Genomic DNA, 6511 nt, shown 5'->3' with positions numbered 1-6511 from the left:
CACAGTTAAAAAAATTCATCTGTTCCTTTTATTCTTGATTGTGGCTATGGCAAAAATGTGAAATTATACATGTGGCTCACATTACAGTTCAAATAGCAATTTCTCAGACAGTGCTGGCTTCGTGTTGGTTTCTGGAGCCCTTATGCCAATATCTTTGCCTTCTGGAAGCTTCGTGACCACTCCAGCTGAAGATAGTTTCCGCAGGCATTTCACTTTTACAAATTATTTTCCTGTCACTTGAGACTGCTTTGCTGTGAAGGCATCTGTCCACAGCTTGATTCAAACCTTGCTGTCTGCCCACGCGCCCTGACCGGAATCCTGGTAGACCCACAGAACAGGCACCTTGACAGAGTGACAACATGAATTCTGGAGGCCCCAGAAGCCACCAGGGAGACTTGGGAAGGTTGCTGAACAGGGGCCCAAGTGGATAGTGGTGGTGCTCAGGTATTACTAGAGTTAGGAATCTCACACATTGAGAAAACCCCATCCCCCAACTGGAGAAAGGAAGGGGAAAGTCCAGTGGCCTCAGAGGGAGGGACTCTCCTCCACCTCACGTTTCTTCACCTTCAGGGCACGGTTTATCACGGGGACATTGGGTTACAAGATCCCCAAAACGATGGCTTTTTTTCTCCTTGTTTCTCCCTTGCCCAGAGCTCCGAGGGCAGCATGCTGTTCCCCAGGGGGTGTTCTAAGCCACTGTGATCTCAAGCTGCATCCAGGGGCTCCCTTCTTCCTTCCTGGCAGCAGATGGGTGTGGGGCCTGAGCTAGCCTGTTCTTCACAGGGGGTGTGGTGGAGCAGCAGCCTGTCACTTCCTCTCTTCCTCTCACTGGCTCAGGGTGGTGCTGGCCGTCACGTTCCCTGTCCCCCACTGACAGGCAGACATGGAGAGGTAGGTTTGGCTTCAAAGCATGTGGGCTCTGTTAGAGCTGACTCAGGTATTGTTAGGTATGCCAGTCCTGTGAGAGGAGCGGGGTGGAAGGTGAAGTCACATTGTTATGAGGACCTCACAAATCTTCAGTCTCTGCCAGCCATTGGGAACATGGGCTGAGTGTCACCTGGCCATGTTTAGTGACACATGGCCTTTAGGCCTGATAGCCATGCCTTACTGGGTGACCAGGTGTGACATTCCCCCGAGTGAGATATGACTTACAGTCAGGACTTTTGCCAGCAAAGCTGACCTGGAGGAAGGAGCTGAGACCTAGGGCCACTGTGCACCTTGCTCACTGTTCCTCCTTAAGGCCACGTCACAGGCCCAGGCCCTAAGGCCAAGGCTCATGGGGGAGTCCTTGTAGTGGAGGGTGACTCTGGAAACAGGATGAAGTGGTGGGGACGTTACCGCATGAAGGTGTGGACTCAGTCTCAAGGGAGGCCTCTGCCCAGGCCTCTGCCCTGAGGGAGAAAGAAGCCGAGGGGCATATCGACCCATTCCCACACAGGCCTGCACCCTCCAGGGCCTCTGCTCTGAGGCAGGGATGTTTAGGAAGGCGGGGCCACTCAGTCAAGGCCTCTGGAGCATCCCGGTGAGGTTCTGTGATAGCCCCGAGGGGATCAGGCTCTGGGGCTGAGGAAGTGGTCTTTGTCCCTCAGCCTTCAGCATCCCGCCATCCTTAGCGCTTTAGATGGTATCTCTGTAGAGTGTCCCAGGGCAGAGAGTCAAAAGCTGGGCAGGAGCAGGCACACGGCTTCTCCACCTACGCCACCCCCTTAGAAACCTCTACTCTGGCCAGTGTTTTGACCGCTGGGGACGACTGAACCACAATGGTGGGCATCAAGTCTGTTTACTTGGCTTCTCTTCTTGTTCAGCTTGTTACCATGAAGAATTCTGAAGAGCTGGGCCTGGGGCTCGAGCTTGTCAATCCTGCCACTTAGGAGGCTGAGGCAGGAGGATGGGAAATTCAAGGTCAACCTGGGCAACTTAGAACCTATGAGAATAAAAAGATTAAAAAGAAGGCAGGGGATACATCTCAGTGGTAGAAATGCTTGTCTAGCATGTGCACATCCTGGATTCAATCCCTAGTGTCATAAAAAGCAAAGTGCCGGGCGGTGGTGGCGCACGCCTTTAATCCCAGCACTCGGGAGGCAGAGCCAGGAGGATCTCTGTGAGTTCGAGGCCAGCCTGATCTACAGAATGAGTTCCAGGAAAGACGCAAAGCTATACAGAGAAACTCTGTCTCGAAAAGCAAAAAAAAAAAAAAAAAAAAAAAAAAAAAAAAAAAAAGCAAAGCAAAATAACACAACAAAGAAAAACAAATTCCAAAGAAGAGCAAGGACAAAGGAGCAGCCCCTTCTTCCTGTTGCAGTAAACTGGTCTCTTTTGAGCATGCTCACTGTACTGTTAGATGTACCATTCCCTCTGAACCCTGCCACCCTGTGATATCAGCACTCAGCACCTGCATTTTAAAGATGAACAGAGAGAAGCCCAGGAAGAAAGATGAGTTTCCCATCACTAGGCATCCAGAAGATAGCAGAGGTGGGATTTGAACATGGATCTACCAGGTCACCAGGCAGGGATCCACACAGCAGTAATGGGGCAGGAAGTGAGGAGGGACAAGGGAGGCTGGAGAACAATGAGAGGCACCGCTCAGAGCCACAGGTTGTCAGCATCTGTTCCAGCTTCCTGCCCAAATGGCTAGCTCACCTCATCGAGAGACTGGAGGCCAAGGCCAGGGAGGGCCATGTTAGTCTGAGGCTGAGACTGAATTCCTTGTGGATGACAGGCCATAGTACTGGTCAGGAATGTAAGAGTCCTAAGCCTGGCAGACACACATCTACTTCTGGGCCTCAGGGACCGCCTCAGCGGAGTGCCTTCGACCTTGAGAGGGGGTGGGGGCCTTAGTCCTGTCTCAACCCTCAGTGTGCTTGGAGAGTTGGCACAGTCCGTCATGGGTCTCAGCTGGCCAACTTCTAATCCAGCAAGTTCTAGGGTACTGTTTGTTTTCTCACTTTCTATGCAGTCTTTTAATTGCTCAAAAAAATTGTTTTAAGGCTTGTTTTATTTTAATGACTGATCCACCTGAGGCCTATGTACAGACATGAGGGAAGCTTTATTTCTTGGTCTCTTCCTCCTTGGACAGCGTCTTGATGATTTCCTCCTTCTTGGCCTGGAGACACTCCTCCTGGTGCTTTCAGGCTTCCTTGGTCTTAGATCTGCGAGCCTCAGCCTGGTCAGCCAGGAGCTTCTTGTGGACCTTGTCTGCCTTCAGCTTGTGGATGTGTTCCATGAGAATCCGCTTGTTTTTGAAGACATTCCCCTTGACCTTCATATACAGGCTGTGATACATATGGCGGTCAATCTTCTTGAATTCACGGTATCTCCTGAGAAGTGGGCGCAGGATCCGCATCCTTCTCATCCAGGTCACCTTCTCAGGCATCCGAGCATTGGCAGTACCCTTCCACTTCCCTATGCCCATATGCCTGCCCTCCCATGGAGCCAAAGTGTTTTTCCGGCATCGAGCCCGGGAATGGATGGTCACAGGCTTCCAGATGATCAGCCCGTCCTTGATCAGCTTCCAGATCTGCTGATGGGAGTTGGCATTGGCGATTTCATTGGTCTCATTGGGGTCCAACCAGACCTTCTTCTTACCACAGTGGAGGACGCTAGAGGCAAGCCTCTTCTGCAGCCTGAGCATACTCATGGCTGCAGACGCAGCAGCGAAAAGAGAGCTAATTCCTCAAAAAATTAATAAGGGAAGAGTTACTCTTATTTGATAAAAGTGAACACACTGAGGCTTAAGGGGGGGAAGTAGCCTGTCTGTTGCTGTAGAGATGGAAAGTAGGGAGCTGCCTTTGCATCCAGATCTATAGCCTTAAACCCTGGCTTGTGCACCAGAGGCTCTTTCTAGGAGCCAGTGCTCCCAGCAACCTAAAGAAACCGAGGCACAGGGGCTGGAGGGGCGGCTCAGCAGTTAAGAGCTCTTGCTGCTCTAGCAGAGCGCTGGCTTGGATTTGATTCTCAGCACCCACACGGTGGCTCACAGCCACTTATTGCTTTAGTCCTAGGGAATAGTGCTGACTTCAGCCTCCTCAGGCTGCATGCCTGTGGTACATCTAAACTCATGCAAGTAGATGCACACATAGACAGTACACGATGAATAAATCTAAATAAAACAAACACACAATAGAACCCAAGCAGGCACAAAGGAAGGGTCTACCCTGCTTGTTCCCATACTCTTCCACCTCTGCTACCTGCTGCTTTAAATCCCATTTTACCCAAAGAGCAGGAAGCAAGGTATGGAGTAACAATCATGGCGGGATTGGGTTGGCGGGACCTCCTCCTGGGAACCACTCTGAGTCTGTGGCATAATTTTGATGACTTTCCTAGAGCATGTGGCAGTAGCTACTTATTCCCATCTAAGACTCGAGTGACCTAACCTGGCCTGGTCTAGCAGATCTGATGTGTCACTAGGAGTCAAGTGCAGTAGATCTCACCTAGCTGGAGAGATGTGGGAAGTCATTTGGCAATGTCTGAGGACGTCTTTGGTGGTGTCTTAGTTAGGATTTCTATCGCTGTGAAGAGACACCATGGCCACAGCCACTTTTATAAAGGAAAGCATTTCATTTGGGCTGTTCATTGTCATCATGGTGGAAGCATGGTGGCATACTGGCAGACGTGGTGCTGGAGAGGTAGCTGAGAGTTCTATGTCCAGAGTGGCAGGCAGCAGGAAGAGAGTGCCACACTGGGTCTGGCTTGAGCATCTGAGACCTCAAATCCCTCCCCCAGTGACACACTTCCTCCAACAACACCATATCTACCACAAGGCCACACCTCTTAGTAGTGCCACTCCCTATGAGCCTGTGGGGGCCATTGCTTTCAAACCACCACAGGTGGTGTCACAGTGGTGGTGGGGGAGGTCCAGAGCCACATGGTCACATCCTCTACAAGGCACAGGCACAGCCTTCCACAGCGGAGAATAAGCTCATAGAAATGTAGGATTCAAAGGTTCTGTTAGTCTGTCTATGCTCTAAGAAGAAAATCCTGAGCCCAGGTTGTTTATGAATAAATACTGCTTGTTGTTCTGGAGGTGTCTACATCCAGACCAAGGCTCTGGAGGCTTTAGTTTTGGACAAATGCTGAGAAAGACAAATCTGTGATTTTGAAACCTGCCTGGTCTACAGGGGTGAGTTCCAGGATAGCCAGAGATATATAGTGAGACCCTGCCACAAAACAAAACAAGAAACAATCAAACAAAAATAAGTAGGTTTTGAGTGTTGACCTGAGAGGCCTTCTGTTTGCAAGGTAAGCAGTTTACCAACTAAGTTGTCTGCCCAATCCCCAACTTAATTCTCTTCCTGACTTAATCACCTCCGATAAGGCTTCTCCTCCTAAGGTTACCACTCTGATGATTCTGTTTGAACACAAGAACTCGGGGCACACCGTAGACAGGCTATTCCTCTTTTTTCTCTTGCTAGGAGGAGGACAGGTCGGGGACTCTGGCAGTACAGAGGGGTCCTGAGCTTCCCCCAGGTATCCCTGAGAGAGGAGGCTTGGATAAAGGACAAGGGTCCTTAAGGCTCTCTTATGGAGTCCCTGGAGGGTGAATCTTCTCTTGTTTAGGAGAGGACTAGGATGTAGCATCATTTCTTATGCCAGCTTTCAACAGAGGGTTCTCCAAGTGTCAGGTTGCCTCTATTGGAATCTCTGGGGACTGACCATCATTCCAATTCCAGGTCTGTAGTCACGGCTGTGCAGTCAGACACTCTGGGGAAGAAGGGAGAAAGGGATGGGAAATTAGCACAGTTTTAAAATTGATTCTCGAAAGGCCTTCATATGGGATGAATTGTATCTCCCCCACCAAATCCATATGTTGAACACCCCTCCCCCATTAGCATGCTGTTTGATACAGGGCCTAGCTATGTAGCTTTGGCTGGCGTGGAACTTGCTGGGTCGATCAGGCTGGCTGTGAAGTTAGCATGATCTTGTTCTGCTTCCCAAGTGCTGGGTTATAGGTGTGCACCACCAAGCCTGACTATACCTGCATCTTGGAACGCTGGCTTTTATTTCCCTCTAGAAGTTTCTGTTCATTCTCTTACACATGGGCACCCAGGTTTCCAGCAATATTTGTTGAAGCTACCTTATTTCCAGTGCATGCTTTTGTTATTGTTGCTTGAGACAACACAAGGTCTCGTATAGCCCAGGTGGTCTTGACGCCACTATGGAACTAAGGCTGGCCTTGAACTTCTGATCCTCTTGCCCGCTCCTAGGAAGTGCTGGGATTATAGGCCTGTCCTACCATGCCCATTTCTCATAAGGTGCTGGAGACTGAACACAGAACGTCGTGTGTCCTTGGCCAGCACTCTATGAACTGAGCCGCACCTCCAGCCCCGGAGTCTGAATTTTTAACAGTATCGATCAGAGGCCCTTTTGTCCTCAGTAGCTGGAGATCCAGGCTGGAGGATCTGCTCTCCTGTCGGGGCTTCTCCTATGTAGAGTTTCTGCTTAGTTGGTAAGCTGCATAAAATCTTCCTCACTGCCATTCTGTTTCTAACAGTTTTCCTTCAAGTGTGGGAGG

The 6511-nt window shown here is 50.2% G+C and overlaps 1 pseudogene; it reads right to left on the bottom strand.

The window, feature by feature from the left end:
- Positions 1–2304: 2304 nt before the first annotated feature.
- On the bottom strand, positions 2305–3688 carry LOC102903467 (large ribosomal subunit protein eL19 pseudogene; annotated as a pseudogene).
- Between the last annotated feature and the right edge of the window lie 2823 nt (positions 3689–6511).

The sequence above is a fragment of the Peromyscus maniculatus genome, chromosome 3, assembly GCF_049852395.1.
Source record: "Peromyscus maniculatus bairdii isolate BWxNUB_F1_BW_parent chromosome 3, HU_Pman_BW_mat_3.1, whole genome shotgun sequence".
Classification (NCBI taxonomy): Eukaryota; Metazoa; Chordata; class Mammalia; order Rodentia; family Cricetidae; genus Peromyscus; species Peromyscus maniculatus.
This window is presented reverse-complemented; position numbering and strand designations above follow the sequence as displayed.